The sequence below is a fragment of the Lygodium microphyllum genome, chromosome 6 (genome assembly GCF_053477565.2).
Source record: "Lygodium microphyllum isolate KBCC chromosome 6, Lygodium_microphyllum_v1.1.10, whole genome shotgun sequence".
In the NCBI taxonomy this organism is placed as follows: Eukaryota; Viridiplantae; Streptophyta; class Polypodiopsida; order Schizaeales; family Lygodiaceae; genus Lygodium; species Lygodium microphyllum.
The window spans coordinates 49825047-49841487 of NC_141140.1; positions in this window are offsets into that span (position 1 = coordinate 49825047).

Here is a 16441-nt window from a genome sequence, read left to right on the forward strand (position 1 = left end):
TGATGTCTCACTACCAGGCGGATCATCTACTGTTTCTAGTTCAGTGGAGTATAGTGGAGCTCTCTCACTCTGAGGAGACTCAAGGTAAGCATCCACTATTACACGATGGGCACCTCGACCTAGAATCACTCGACTAGTGGGTATATCGACTTGACAGTCTGTCCGTAGAATCCATGGCCTGCCTTAGCAAAAACCGATAGCTAGGACATCCTGCAAACCTTATCACCCTAAAGTCCAAATAGCATTCCACGCTCGCAATTGTAACGTGGTCCTTAGTAATGCAACCTTCTGGTTGTCTTAGACTCATCAGCCATCCTAAGAAGTGTGGAGCCGTCTTTTTGGATCTCTAGACCTAACCTCTCCATCAAGTCTGAACTTATGATATTGACGGAGGATCCAATGTCCACAATAGCGTGCTCCACTAATATTCCATCCACATATGCTAGAACCCTAGGGCAATGCTTTTCAGCATGATCGAACTAGCCTTCTCCTACTCTAGCTATGCCCAAAGGTTCTACTATATACCCTATATGCAAGATTTTCTTGAATTCCTTTGCATACTTCTGGAGAAAGTTTAATCAATTGCAGGAGATTCATGTCTAGTTTGACTTTGCAAAGGGAACTTGCTAGATCAAAGTCGTGATAATTAGCCAAAGTTCTCTTCTCGCGCCAAACCATTCTCTCCTTTGGTCTTTCCATCGACTTTGATGCCTCTTTTTTAGCCTTTACCTTCTTTCTTGGCAATCCTTTATCCTCCTTGGGATTAACTTTACTACCAACAGGTCTTAACGGTCCACCTTCCTTATCAGGATTCAGGACTCGCTTTTCCCTAGCATCTTGCTTAGGGCTTCCCTCGACAGGTTTTACAATTCCTTTGTCACCCTCTTTAATCTTTTGACCTCTTGTTACGGCTCGTAGATTAGAAGTTTCAGCATCATTGATACGTACAGCCTCAATAAGGCTAACTCCACTGCCATGAGGTAACTCCTCTACAATAGCCTTTTCTCTTTGCAGTATTTTCCTTGGTCCATTATCTTGCTGGAGATTATTTCCTTGTGGGCGATGGTTAACTGGACCTGGTTGTTTACTCCCTTGTTGGAGAGAAGTGATCTTACTCCAACAGGTGGCCAGACTTCCCGTAAATATCACATTTGACATTTAGGCAATTCCTAGGGAAATATTGGCCCCCACACCACTTACAACTGAATCTTGAGGGGCCACCCTCTTCAGGGCGTCAGCTCCCTATCAAATTCTGTTTCTTCTTAAGAAAATTGACATCCACAGCTATTTGTCGATACTGTTCAGAGATCATATCAGTGTAGTGCTTCATCATGTCCTTAACTTCACCAAGGACATTAGAAGCACTCGACTCATAGCCACGATTGTCAGTCTGTCGCCCCATGGGCCTAACCACTTGATTAGGAATTGGTCGTTGACCAATTAAGACAACATTAGGATTCATTGTTTGGTTTCCACTACTATTTAGCGAGGCTGCTTGACTAGCCATAGGCATAGTCATGCTAGGAGGAGTTGGTAACATAGGCAGATTCGACATAATACTCCCTCTGCCACTCATATTTAACATGGGGTCCCCTTGACTCCCATTGATCAAGGCCAAATTATTACCATTCCAATTTATCCTTGCTGTATAAGCCGCTTGCAAGCACGACTCTGCTCCTTTTGCTTGGGTAATGGCACTGTCAATATCGGCCAAAGCAATTCACTACTTAGCTGCACCTGGATATTAAAATACAATCCATGTAGGAAATATTGCAACTGTGTAGCCACTGGAATAGGAATATAAGCGTTAAGTTTGCGAAGAACTTGCTTTAGTTTCTTCGCATATGCCTGGACATTCTCATTTGCTCTTGGCGTGTTACATTCATAACACACAACCAATATTGCCCACCCTTCTCGGGGAAAACTCTATACGGAAAGCTATAAAGAATTGGGCACTACTAGTTATGGTTCCGGCTTCTAGACCGTGATACCACACTGCCGCTCTTCCTTTTAACGTCATGTTAAAGAACATCATTAGGTGTCCTTCATCTTGGATTTGATAGTTGAACATGAGCGTTTGAAACTCCTTAATGTGGAGTTCTCCATCTTCTTCTAGTAACCCATGGAAAATGGGCAACGGTGCTCCTAATGCCAGTAAATCCGTTGTACATGCTAGAATTGCAATAGGTTGTGCCATGGCTACAACCGGATTGACAACAGGAGTTTTGTAGGCAACACTACACCCCCACTTGTTGTGGGTTGATTAATTGGAAATAGGGAAGTACCAAGACTTCCACTTGCACTCAAAGAGCTACTCGTAACACCTAGGTTACTAAAACCACTACCACTTATGTGTAACAGGCTGCTCCTTTGAGGAGAGTAGCGTCTTACAATCTCCAACTGTTGTCTAGCCCTCTCAACACGTTTTGCTTTTTGTATTTCGGCTTGACGATCCTTGTCAAAGGACATAAACCAACTATTTGGTCCCTAAAAACCCTAGATTCAAGAACCACCACTTGTTGGCGGCTCCTGACAGACGCACCACTGATGGGACCTAAAATGGGCCGGCACTGGCTATGGCACTAACCGGACCTCATGCATATGATAGACAACCCCACTTCACAGCCTTGTGGGCCAGGAGTGTCTAAAACTCACTTTGCACTAAATGCTTATGACGATTTTGCATTTGTATCCAATATGTAGTCCACCGTTCATCTTCCCTTATCCTCAGAGAGAGATCCCATAGCATATAGGAGTGATGCCTCGTAATACACACATAGGGAAGCACCTCTTGGCTGATTGCCACGGCTCCACTGTGACTCTCCTACACCTCGGGGATTGGCCCCAAGATGCATCGCTAACACATATGACATTCGCAAAAACTCCACTTTTTCATGATTCAGCATTCCAGGAGATTTTGATTTGCCTCACAAAACTTTCCCCCATGGAAGCGCCCACATCTAACTGGCGACTTAGGTTTCATGTCCTCTCAATGTTGGTCAAAGTTTATCAATCAATTGCAATGCATTCTAGGAGATACCACGTGACATGCTTGATACAAGGTGTATGATGATTGTGCACAACCATTTTATGATTTAAAAAAACCAGCTATGTGAGGTACAGAAAACAAACCTTTCATGAATTTTAACTAAGCATTATGTGCTGCGCTACTTTAGGGACTAGCACCCGAACTTCCGTGCTACTAGTCGCCTATATTTGATTATGGAACGATCCCTAAATGCTATGCACAAAGAGGAAAATCAGAATTTGTATCTTTTTAGCAATTAGATCGTCGCACTAACTTCCTCCCCCCCCACCGTTTAGGTATTGCTGTGTTGCATAGGTTTAAATGGTTGTTTTGTGTCATTTTTGTATGTAAAAAATAATAAACACATACTATAACACAAAGGATGAGGCCAAAATGAGGCTTGACCTCATGCTTTAACCTTACCAAACATTCACACACATAAATCTTATTTTTTAATATTTTTAAAAGTGTGAAAACCCCAATTTTCTCTATTTTTCACTATTTTTTTCTAATTATTATTCATGAAAAATAGGTATTTCTTGATTTATTTGTGTTGGATTATTATTTTGATTGAAACTTAATATTTTCTCTGATTTTTTCCCATTTTCACTCCTTTTTTCCAACTCAAAATAAAAAAAACCACTAATTTCCATTGAAAAGTAACATTTTGTGGGTTTTAACAAATTAATAACGGCTCTAAAGCATTACGGGTTCTACATTTTTATAGTTGCAGCCCTCAAACATGATGCAAACAAGATTCAAACAAACATTCATCGCATATGAACAACATTTGGACCATGAAACAATAAAAACAATCAAACTTCTTTGTAAAATTGGAGCATACCGTGTGTTTTACATGTTATTGCGGATTTTTTAATAATTATTCCGAGCAGTCCACGGACCGACCAGCAACCATTCTTCAGTGCTGAACCTCTTTTCTCAGCCTCCTCTTCATCGTGAAGCAATTCGATCACAGTCAAGCATCCTTCAGCCCCTCTTCTTCTTGATTTCTTGCATGCAAACCATCGCTTAGAGGAGAGAGAAAGACTAAATTTTGATCTCTTTGCTCACTGCATCATTTGAGGGTGAAGGCCAGTGATAGGAACCGTGGAAAGTCTTCAATTTGCTGCTATCTTCAGATGGTATGGGTATATGGAGGCTCTCCTATGGCTATGGAGCCCTCCCCCCTCCATTTCGTTGTTCTACGCCTCCATCCCCTCCATTTCTTCATCATGTGAAAAAAACGGCCCCCCTCCCTTCATTTCGTAAATTTTTGGGGGCCAAAGGGCCCCCCTAAGGATCACACCCTTTGGCCTCTCATTCTTTGGCCCTTTTTCTAGCCTATCTCCCGTGTTCGAGGTCCAAACTGTGGCCGAAAATTCTTGCACATCCATCTTGAGGTCCTGCACTGTCGGGGATCTCCCAGGGTCTCGTTTGCCATGCCAAAAAATTATGAAAATTCTCCGACCACGGTCTAGTGGCTCTTTTAAGCACTTTCCGGGCATTGCCGCTTAAAATCGTACTAATTGCCACCGCTGCCTTCGACAAAGTCTATTTTTTCCCTGATATTCGTAATTTTTGGCTATTTTTAAGCACTTTTCAACATAAAAAATCATCTGTCAGAGGCAAGGAAACTTTAGAGGCAGGGGGAGCTCTAGAGGAAGAGGAGGATGGTAGAATAGAGGTTCTGGAAATTCTGTTATTGCAGCCCATTGCTATGCAAAGAAGGATGATATTCATAGTGGTAAATTACAGCAAGGAAACTATGCATTGTCTTTATGACAAAATGAAGACAAAAATGAGCTTTTATTTGTTATGCAGCATATGATGAATGTAGTTACAGGAAAGGGGGCACATGATGATGTATGGTATGTCGATTCAGGTGTATCTAATCATATGACTAGTCATGTTTAATGGTTTGGAGAGATATGGGACCTACAAAATCCAGGTTATATGTAGACGGGTGATGATTCATGCCACCGAATTTCACACATTGGAAAGGTTCCCTTGTCCTTGTATGATGGCCATACAAAGAGTCTGACAGATGTATTACATGTGCCATCAATCACAAAGAATCTAGTGTTTGTTGGCCAAATGGTAGAGTAGGAATTGCAGGTCTGATATTCAATGCAAAAGGTTGTTTTGTAGAAGAATTTAATGATAAGTGCAGGTTGGTCACAAAAGGAAGTAGAGTTGGCCAAATGTTCACTTTACATACTGGAATTCCTGCAATGGATGTTGCTATGTATGCTAAAGGAAAAGGAGTGGTTGCAGATATTGAAATATGGCATAAACCTATTGGACATGCAAATGTGCAAAGGCTGAAATTAATACAGTCCAGAGGATTGGTTACAGGGTTGCCTTCTTTTAGAGTTGCAGAATTGCATAAAGTCTGTGAAGCATGAAAGCTTGGTAAGCAAGCAAGACAACCCTTCTCGCATGACAGAAAAGTGAGTAGAAAAATACTTGATGTAGTGCATACTAATTTTTAGGGGCCTCCACAAAATGTATCTCTTGGTGGTAAAAAATACTTTGTCACATTTATTGATGACTGTTCAAGGAAGTTATGGGTATACTTCATGAAGGAAAAGAGTGATGTATTTGAGCACTTCAAATCTTTTAAGGCAGATGTTGAAATAGAAACATGCTTAAAAGTGAAGTGCATGAGATTAGATGGAGGGGGAGAGTACCTCTCTAATGAGTTTACTGGCTTCTTGAGGACTCATGGGATAAAGAGGCAATTTACTACAGGTATACCCCACAGCAAAATGCTATTGTAGAAAGAAAAAATAGGCATATTATTACAGAAGTTGCACAGGCATTAATGACTGAAAAGAATATGCCCAAACATTTTTGGTTTGAGGCTGTCCATACTGCTATCCAATTTATGAATAGAACTCTCATAGCTGCAGTTCATGGGATGACTCCGGAAGAATGCTTTACTGGCAAGAAGCTTGATGTATCACACTTGAAGGTATTTGGTTATGTTGCATACGTTCATGTGCCAGATGAGCTACAAAAGAAGCTTGATCCAAAGGCAGAAAAATGTGTTTTTATTGGATACTCTTTAGAGCAGAAAGGGTATCGCTGTTATAACCTTGTCACAGGTGAGTCCAGAGTGAGCAGGGATGTTATCTTTGATGAGATGGGAAGTTGGTATACACCTGCTGGTGATGTTTTGGATGATGATAATGATCAGGATAGCTATGTGTAGAAAGATAAACAAGAATCACAGAGTCTTAGTGGACCAGAAACATCATCTGGTACTACACCTACAGTGAGCCCTTAGTTTGGGAGACTAAGGAGTAGCCCCACATCTTCAGGTGGATCTATAAGTGTTGCAGGGAAGGACAAAGGAAAGAAGAAAGTGCTGGATGGTAATGATGCATCTACCAGTCATTTGGGATTTGATGGAGATTCTAGTGGTTCGAAGAGTTTGGATGATGAGCTTGGCACTCCTTTAGTCGAGACACCTGGTGTACAGAGAGCTCATAGTAATGTAAAGGCTGCATTGAGTGATCCGCTAGTATGCAGATCTAGCAAGGTCAGATACCCTGTTAAAAGATTTGGTTTTGAAGGTTATGCAGCTCACCATTATGCTTATATGGTCAAATTAGTTGAGGATGTTGAGCCCACTTGTTTTGAGGATATTGTTGGTCATGCTCATTGGGATGTAACAATGGATGAGAAGATGGCTGCATTAGAAGACAATAAGACTTGGGATTTGGTACCCTTACCTAAGGGTAAGAAAGCTATTGGCTGTAAGTGGGTTTACAAAGTCAAGCATAATGTAGATGGTTCAATTAGCAAGTATAAGGCTAGGCTGGTTGCAAAAGGCTATGCTTAAACATATGGCATAGATTAGGAAGAGACATTCAGTCCAGTTGCTAGGATGGAAACTGTTAGGTGTGTGATTGCCTTGGCAGCAACCAAAGGTTGGAGTTTGCAAAAAATGGATGTTAAGAATGCCTTCTTGCATGGTGAATTGCAAGAAGAAGTGTATATGGAGCAGCCAACAGGTTATGAGGATTTAGAGCATCCCACATATGTGTGCAGGTTAAAGAAGGCGTTGTATGGGCAGAAGCAAGCACCTAGAGCATGGTCTGACAAGATCGGAGAGTATCTTGTCAATATTGGATTTTGTATTTCTGATGTTGATCACTCACTTTATGTGAGAAAGGGAGATGCAGGTTTGGTCATCATAGTCAGATTATCTATGTGGATGACTTGATTATTACAGGTGACAGTGACAATGGGATTGCCAAAGTTAAGGACTTCTTGAAGAACAAGTTTGAGATGAAAGATTTGGGTGAGTTGAGATACTTTCTTAGTATTGAGGTGATCAAATGTGATGATGGTATACGACTATCCCAAAGGCAATATGGCTTGGATATGTTATCCAAGTATGGTATGACAGCATGTAAGCCTCTTTTAGTACCATTGGAGCAAAATGTGAAGTTGAGTGCTGACGTTGGGAATGAGATAGAAGACCCTACTATGTTCAGGAGGATAGCAGGGAGTTTGATTTACATGACTATCATAAGGCCAAACTTCAGCTATGTTGTTGGCCTTGTCAATTAGTTTATGCAGATGCCTAGAGAGCCTCATTTGGATGTAGTTAGATGTATAGTGAGGTATGTGAAGTCCACTTTACATTATGAACTTTTTTATGAGGCAGGTAAGGATGTACAGGTCTTTGAATACATAGATGTAGATTGGGCTAGTAGCATGTCAGACAGAGGATCTACAAGTGGATTCATGTTTTCCCTTGGTAGTGTAGTAGTTACATGGAGTAGCAAAAAAGCAACCTACAGTTGCTTTATTGAGTACAGAGGCTCAATATAGAGGTGCTGCTATGGCAACATGTGAGGTGGTATGGCTACAAAAGTTATAAGGTGATTTGGACATGCAGGGAGATTGTCCAGTTGTCATTCATTGTGACAACATGAGCAGCATACAACTAGCTAGGAATCCAGTGTTCCATGCTATGACAAAACACATTGAGGTGCACTACCACTTTGTGAGAAAGAAGGTACTTGCAGGAGAGATTGACTTGGTATATGTCAGCACACAGGATTAGATAGCTGACATTTTCACAAAGGCATTGGATGCTGAGAAGCTTCAAAAGTTTCGAAGCTTACTTGGAGTTGCAGAGATAGAATTGAGCTTGAGGGGGAGTGTTGAGGTGGCAAGCTCAACACGTGCGGACATTGATGATGGACCACCTTGCTAGATGAGTCCACACGTCTGCACTTAGCACGTTGGTGGTCATTATGATACTCACATGGCCACTGACTTATCACTTATTATATTTAGTTTATTACACCTACCTACAGCTGGCAAAGATATAACGCTAGTTGATTAGTGTAGTCGGTTATGCACTGTTTGACTTAGAAGGCCACTTTTCTTTATGTTGTATCTTATCTATACTTTGTGTACATTGTATAGTGTGTGGAAGAAGAAGAAGAAACCAGCAAGAAAACGTTTTGGCCTCCATCTCTCTTCTTGTGTTCTTGAGTGAGCTTCCTCTTGTGTATACAGTGTGTGTTTGGCACAACAGCTCAAGCACATCCTCCCATCATGCGATTCTTGACAAGCACTTGGATTAGCATATGTAAAGTTGCACTTGTATGTCATGGAATTTCATTTGAAAGGTGGAAACTGTCTTGATATACTTTTTTATATCTTTTTGTATCTATCATCATCAAAAAAATGCAAGATCCCTAGGAGAGTGTACACAAAGGGTTACTGATGTCCAATTCTATCACTTTGTTCTTGTCTCCTAAAATTTTAATGATCTACTACTATGAGTTCTTTGTTCAGGAATAATCTGAATCATAATCTTTGAGATAGTATGCTAATGTGAATAATCATGATGCATATTTCATATATGCATGTTAGTCTTGAAAATTAAATGTTATATACTGCTGCAAATTGATTTAGGAAGTTGTATACTGTAGTAGGGCTATTTTAGGCAGATTGCTGTATACTTTGATCATAATGGGCCAAAACACTTTGGTGATTGTGCTTGGTTCATGTGCATAATGCTCATGATTAAGGAATCGGATTGGAGGAGATTAAGTGAAGAAAGTTGTAGGAGCACATGACTATAATGGCAAATATCAAGATTAGAGTACTTAGGATGGGCAGCATATATGTTAGGGTAATTCCCTCAACAAGGGGATTGGGTTCTCACAAGATCAAGAGAAAGAGTATTAGACAAGGGAAGCCCAATGCATTTTTTTAAAAGGCCCAAGTTGAAGTATAAGTGGATGGAGAAGTGCAAGCTATAGGAGAGGTGCATGTTGATAGAGAAGGGGAAGCTGATAAATACCTATAAAGGGAGGAACCTAAACTTGCAAATATTGTTCCAGAAGATATTTCATCCACAATTATAGTAGGAGGAGATGGAAATGATGGTTTTTAACTCGAAGTACAAAGTTTTAATGATTTGAGGAGGAATATACAAGATGTTTTGTTCATAGGAATTGCATTGTTTGGGCGACATGCACAAAGAAAGCTAGTGTTTGATCCAGAATGTCTTAGTAATAGGAGTAGTAAAATGTCAACTCAAGAAACACCACCTCAAAATACTAAGGTACAAGCTACCAAATTTTTAGGAGGAAAGAAAGAAGATCTTGATTGTCACATGACTCTGTTTGAAACAAGCTCGACAACAAGTGGGTTTAACCAACTATATAAAGATAAAGTCAAAAAGTAGTAATTTGGAGCCACTCTTCAAGAGAAGGCTATGGATTGGTTTAGTAGTTATGGTATGGCTTCCTTCCCTACATATGATGCTTTGAGGACTACATTTTTGTAGCATTTTAGGAACGACAAAGTGTCACTAAATTGATTGCTTATTATGCATTCTCTATTTTTAAAAAATTATGTCACTGAATTAATGACTCACTTTTCTTTAAGTGTTGATGATGATCTAGCAAGGCCATGAGACCATTTAGAGACCAATATTCCTGGTGCATCAGTTAATGGGGTGATCAGAGCACTATGACGAGGACATGGTATAGGCAGTACAAGTTATGAAGGGGGAAAGAAGTGTTTGCCAAGTGTAAGAGTGTACACAAGAACCAAGGAGTTACACATAAATGAATATGGATTAAGTTCTAAGAAGAGGAAGTTCATTAGCATTGTGTATATGTTTTTATGTGTGCATCCAGGGATGCCTGGGAACGTTTACTTGTGTGTAATGAGCATTGCATTCATTTGGGGTCATCCTCTCCCATACAAGTCAAGGTTTAAGGTCTTTTCTTTCATTAAGAAAGACGAGAGAGGTAATTCTCTCACTAAGAAAGACAAGAGACATGATCCTCTGGAAGTGAGAAGAGAAGTGATTTTCTCTTTCTAAGGTCTAAAATGACACAAGCTTTTGTGTGGAAGTCAATCTTAAGGTTGAGACCCAAGGCAATTTAATGAACTCTCCTTAAGGTGGTTGCATGGACCACAAGTTAAAAGTACAGCTTGAGAAGTTGTTCTTTAAAAAAAAAGACATGGTGAATCCATTTTAATAATATCTTGTGATAGAAAGATGATCTCTAAAAATGGGCCGCTAAGGTTATTGGAAACAAGATATTGAGAGCGGAATTTTGGTGCCGGAAATTGCTTAAAAATAGCTAAAAATTATGAATATCAAGGAAAAAATATCCAATGCCAAAGGCGGCAGCTCGACCTAGGACGATTTTAAGCGTCAAAGTGCTCTAAGGACGCCCGGGCAACACTTGCGGATTTTTAGTAATTTTTCCATGCGCATGCATCGGTCAGTGGAGCTGTCAGCTAGTGCGGGATGCCGAGACGAGCTCACAGAAATTTTCAGAACTGGATTCAGACACCGTATGCGAGAGAGGCCGGGAAAAGGGCCAAAAGGCCGGTCAAAATTGGGGAGGTGCCCAAAAGGAGGAGTGAAGTGGTGCCTTTGGGAAGGGGCACCCCCCTCCCTAAAAAAACGAATTAGGAGGAGGGCGGCGGCTGCAGAGAGGCACCGCGAAAAAAACGACCCCCCTCCACAAATCGAGATGATGGCTGTCAAGCAAGCCATGAAACAAATCACAGTAGGGTATTGCATTCATTCCACGCTCCACATCGCTCCGTCCCGCGCGAGAAATGGCAGCCTGTAGAGAGAGAGAGAAAATCAGTCTTTCTCTCTCCTCCCTCTCTCTCCTCTAAGGGGGGATTCATGCGGGAAGAGAAAGGAAGAAGAAAGAATGATGGAGGCTTGTTCGGCATCGATCGGATCGCTCCACGGGCTAGAAATGGTGACGTGTCATCATCATGAGCATGAAGTGCTGCTGATTTTCATATTTGCAGCCATGGATATGAAACCCGAAACACGCAAATAAGCGGTAATTCAATTTTTTCAAAGGAAATTTGAGATTTCATGGTTTTTTATTGATAAACTGTTGTTCATGTGGGCTAAAAATTATTTATGTTGCTATTTTCCATGAGTATTTGTTGATCATAATCAGAAAATCAGAAAATCATGCATCTTGTGGCTCAAAATAATACACTAAAACACGTAAAATATGAAAAATCAAGGGAAAATGATGTTTTTGAGCATAAAAATGGAAGAATAAATAGGAACACCAACTAAATTTTCATTTTTGTTGCAAGAAGGAACTAAGGGCCACAGTCCATAACCTATTTTGAATTTTTAGTAATTAAATAATGTAGAAAATAAGGAAAAATACAAGGAAAATAGAGGAAAAACCACTAAAAATAGGGAAAATTTGCATTTTGGGTGCGGAAAATTAATGAAAATTAAGAACAATGTTCGTGAATGTTTGTGGGGACTGAAGCATGAGGATTTGCCTCAGTTCAGCCCCACCTTCTTGTTCTAGTGCGTCTTTTTCCGCTTTTTACACATAAAATGATGGCAAAATGCCTTATAAATCTATACAACAATGCAACATTTGATCCATGGGAGGGTAGAGTGGTTAAAATGTGTCTAAATGCGGAGTAAAATGATGAAAAGATTGATGGTTTTTGTTTGCATGCCATATAGGTCGGTGAATAATTATAGAATGAGAACCTAGTAGCACGAGGGTTTCTTCGGTGCTAGGTTCATGCAACGCCGCATAAGAACGGTAGTTGAAAACCATTAAAATGATGTTTTCCACATGTGCACAATATTGATTTTATAATTGTTTGAGAACTTAGCATCCACACTATGCATAAACCATGGAAATATTTAAAGGTATCAGAAATCCTGGATGCACAACAATTGCTTTCATTAGGACCTTGACCCACGTTGAGTGAGAGACATGACACCCTAAGCCATAGGCTAGTCATGGGGTCTAGGGAAAAGAGAAGTAAGGACAATGGTACATTCCTGTATACGATTAAATGGTACCTTGAGTGGATTTTGTGCGAAATGTTTATATGTTGAGCGACGCACCGAGGGGCCAATCCCCAAGGTGTAGGAGAGTTGTAGAGGGGTGGCGGCACTCAGCCATTGGAGGACCCCCTATGTCTGTGCTTCGTGCCATTAGGCAATGTGTAAGGGACTCCCTCTGAGGAGTAGTGGGTGAGAGAAGAGTGGATTACAAACGACATAATACAAATGCAAGATGTCTAGGAAGGCAATGTATGTTTCATCAATGCTCCTGGCCGCGAGGCCGTGGGGTTGTTGAGCGCGTGAGATAGAGGTCCGGCTAGTGCATGAGCCAGTGCTAGCCCGTTCTAGGTTCCATCAGTGGTGCGTCTGCCACCGGGAGCCGCTTAAAATTGGCGGTCCTCAAATCCTGGTTGTCTAGGGACCAACTAGGAGTTTATGCCAAAGGATACTATGATTGATCTGTTATTTATCGATAAGCATCGTCTAGCAGAAATCCAAAAGCAAGAGAGAGACAAAAGAGCTAGGCGACGTGCTGAAATTTTTAGGAGATATTCCCCTAAGCGTAGCGGTGCTGAACCCTTACGAGGGAGTGGATCTAGTGATCTTGGAGCCACAAGAAGTAAGTTAGGAGAAGGTGGAAGCTCTAGTGCTCCCCTTTCTTCCATAAGCCAGTCTACATCAAGTGCGGGAGATGTAACCCCACCGTCCCTTATTCCTAGTGCAAATCCAATCCTCGTCATGGTGCAGCCTATTGCAATTCCAGCAGGAACAATGGATTTTCCGGCTCTAGGTTACCCGTTACCCATTTTTAATGGGCTAGTAGAGGAAGATGCGGAACTCCAAATTAGGGAGTTTCAAAAGCTGATGTTTAACTGTCGCATCCAAGAAGAAGGACATTTAATGATGTTCTTCAATATGACTCTCAAAGGAAGAGCCGCTATATGGTATCATGGTTTAGAAGCCGGAACCATATTGAATATTGATGCATTTTATGGAGCTTTTCGAAGGGAGTTTGCCCCTAAAAGGGGTGGGCAATATTGGTTGCATGTACTCAACGTGACCCGCCAAGAAGCACACGAGGATATTCGTCCTTATGCGAAGAAAATAAAAGAGGTTTTCTGTAAGTCGGACACCTCCATTCCTATCCCCGCAGCTGCCCAATTGCAATATTTCCTACATGGTTTGGACTTTAACATCCAATTGCAGTTGAGTAGTGTCCCCTTTGGGGATATAGATACTGCCATTACACGAGCACAAGAGGTGGAATCCTGACTACAAGCAGCCTATGCTTCTCGAGGCAATTCGAATATGGGTTTAGTATTGGGAAACAATATGGCGATGGCCAATGGCAGTAGTGGCCAAGGGATAGCGATGGCTAACCCTAATGGGAGAGGGAACATGATGCAGAATGTCCCTTTATTACCAGCTCCCCCTAGCATGTTGATGCCTACAGGTAGTCAAATGGCTCCAAATGGTGGAGGCCAGGTGGTCAATTCTAATACCATGCCTGTGGCTCAACAACCAGTGCCTAATCGAATTGTTAGGCCGATGGAACGACATGGTAATGACCAAGGCTATGAGTCGAGCGCTTCTAATGTTCTTGGCGAGGTTAAGGACATGATGAGGCATTATACCGACATGATTACGGACAGTATCGACAAATAGTCATTGATGTCAACTTCCTTAAAAAACAACAAAATATGATAGGAAGTAGATACCCAGATGAGGGTGCACCTTCGAGCTTTAGTTGCAAATGGTGTGGTGGGCAACACTATCCAAGAAATTTCCCAAATGTTAAGTGCGACATCTGTGGAAAATCCGGCCATTTAGCAGCTACTTGCTGGAGTAAGATCAGTTCCCTCCAGCGAGGTAGTCGGCAACCAGGGCCTGTTAATCATCGTGTGCAAGGAAATGATTCCCAGCGAGAAGACGGGCCTAAACAAATACTTCAACGACCAAAGACTACAGTGGAGGAGCTACCTAGTGGTAGTGGGGTTAGTTTGATTGAGGCTGTACATGTTAATGATGCTGAAACCTCTAATCTGCGAGCTGTTCTTACAAGAGGTCAAAAGGGTAGAAAAGCCGACAAGGATAAGCCTGTTGACGGAAACCCTAAACAAGGCGACAAAGGAACACAAGTTTTGGATCCTGCCATGGAAGGGAGACCTTTGAAGCCCGTGGAAAGTAAAGCCGATAAGGAATCACCAAAGAAGAAGGTGAAAGTTAAAAAAGAGGCAATAAAGCTGGTTCAGCGACCTAAAGAGCGGATGGTTTGGCGTGAAAAGCGAACTCTATCGAACTATCATGAATTCGATTTGGCGAGCTCTCTTTGCGAAGTCAAGCCGGATGTGAATCTTTTACAGCTTATAAAGCTCTCCCCAGGAGTACACAAGGAATTTAAAAAGATCCTACGTACCGGGTATATCGTAGAACCTTTGGGTATCGCACGAGTTGGTGATGACTGGTTTGAGCATGCTGAAAAGCATTGCCCAAGGGTTGCAGCCTATGTCGATGGGATATTAGTAGATTATGCCATTGTCGACACGGGATCATTTGTTAACATTATGAGTTCTGAACTGATGGAAAGGTTGGGTCTTGCGATCCAGAAAGATACCTCACGATTCTTAGAATCATAGATGATAGTTTGAGGCAGCCGGAAGGCTGCATTACTAAGGTCCATGTCACTGTTGCAAATGTAGAATGCCTGTTGGACTTTAGGGTGATTCGTTTCGCAGGCCGTCCAAGTTACCAAGTATTACTCGGACGACCTTGGATCTTGCAAGCGGACTGCCAAGTAGATATACCCGCCGGTCGATTGATATTCGGCAGAGGTGCCCAGCGTGTGGTGGTTGATGCTTATCCTGAGTCCCCGCAGAGTGAGAGAGCTCCTCTATCTTCTATAGAATTGGAGACATTAGAAGATTTATCTGCCAGTGAGACATCATCCAGTGATGAGTCCAAAGAGGGATCCACCACGGAAGACATCTATCAGATCACTTTGAACGAGCCGATAGAGGGCCAAGATCGTATAAGAGATGCAGATGTTATCGAGCTAGACCTTGGTACGCCTGATGATCTGTGGCCAATCAAATTAGGTTCTATGCTTAGCACAGTAGAAAGGGAGGACTATGTGGCCTTGATTCAGGAATTCCGTGATATCTTTGCCTGGAGTTATGATGAGCTAAGAGGCATTCCTCCTAGTCTTGCTATTCATACAATTCCGTTGAAAGAGGGCAATCGTCTTGTACGACAGAAAGTAAGGCGTATGCCTTTCGAATTGAGGGACGGGCTGTTTGAAGAGTTACAGAAGCTTCGGAAAGCAGGTTTGATTTTTCCTGTGCAACACACGGAATGGTGTTCGCCAGTTGTGATCAGAAAAAAAAATAATAATCAAATCCGATTATGTGTAGACTTTAGGGAGCTGAATAAGCAGACAATTAAGGACTACTACCCGTTGCCATTTATTGACCAGATTTTGGATCAATTAGTGAGTAGGGAGATATATTCATTTATGGATTGCTTTGCAGGATACAACCAGATGGCAATTGCAGAAGAGGACAAGTTGAAAACAACTTTTATTACTGTATTTGGTACTTTTGCGTACCATGTGATGGCCTTTGGTTTATGCAATGCGCCTGGTTCGTGGCAACGAACAGCAGATAAGACTTTCGGTGACATATCTCCTGAAGAGTTGAAGGTGTTTATTGATGACTTAGGGGCCTCCACCGTGAGAGGAAGGTAGTTGATCATTTTAAGAAAGTGCTTTGAGCGCTGTAGACAATTTTGTATCGCTCTAAACCCACGGAAGTGTGTTTTTGGAGTACCTTATGGGCTATTGCTGGGTCATGTGGTCAGTTCGGTAGGAATTGCAACAGACCCCGAGAAGGTCAAAGTTATAGTTGCCATGGGTCCACCACGCACTCCGAAAGAAGTTCATAGCTTTCTGTCTTCGGTTGGTTATTACTGTAGATTCATAAACGCCTTGGCAGAAAGAACGTTGCCGCTTACAAATTTATTGTCCTTTAGTTGTTTGTTTGTATGGGGTGACCCTTGTAAGGTAGCAT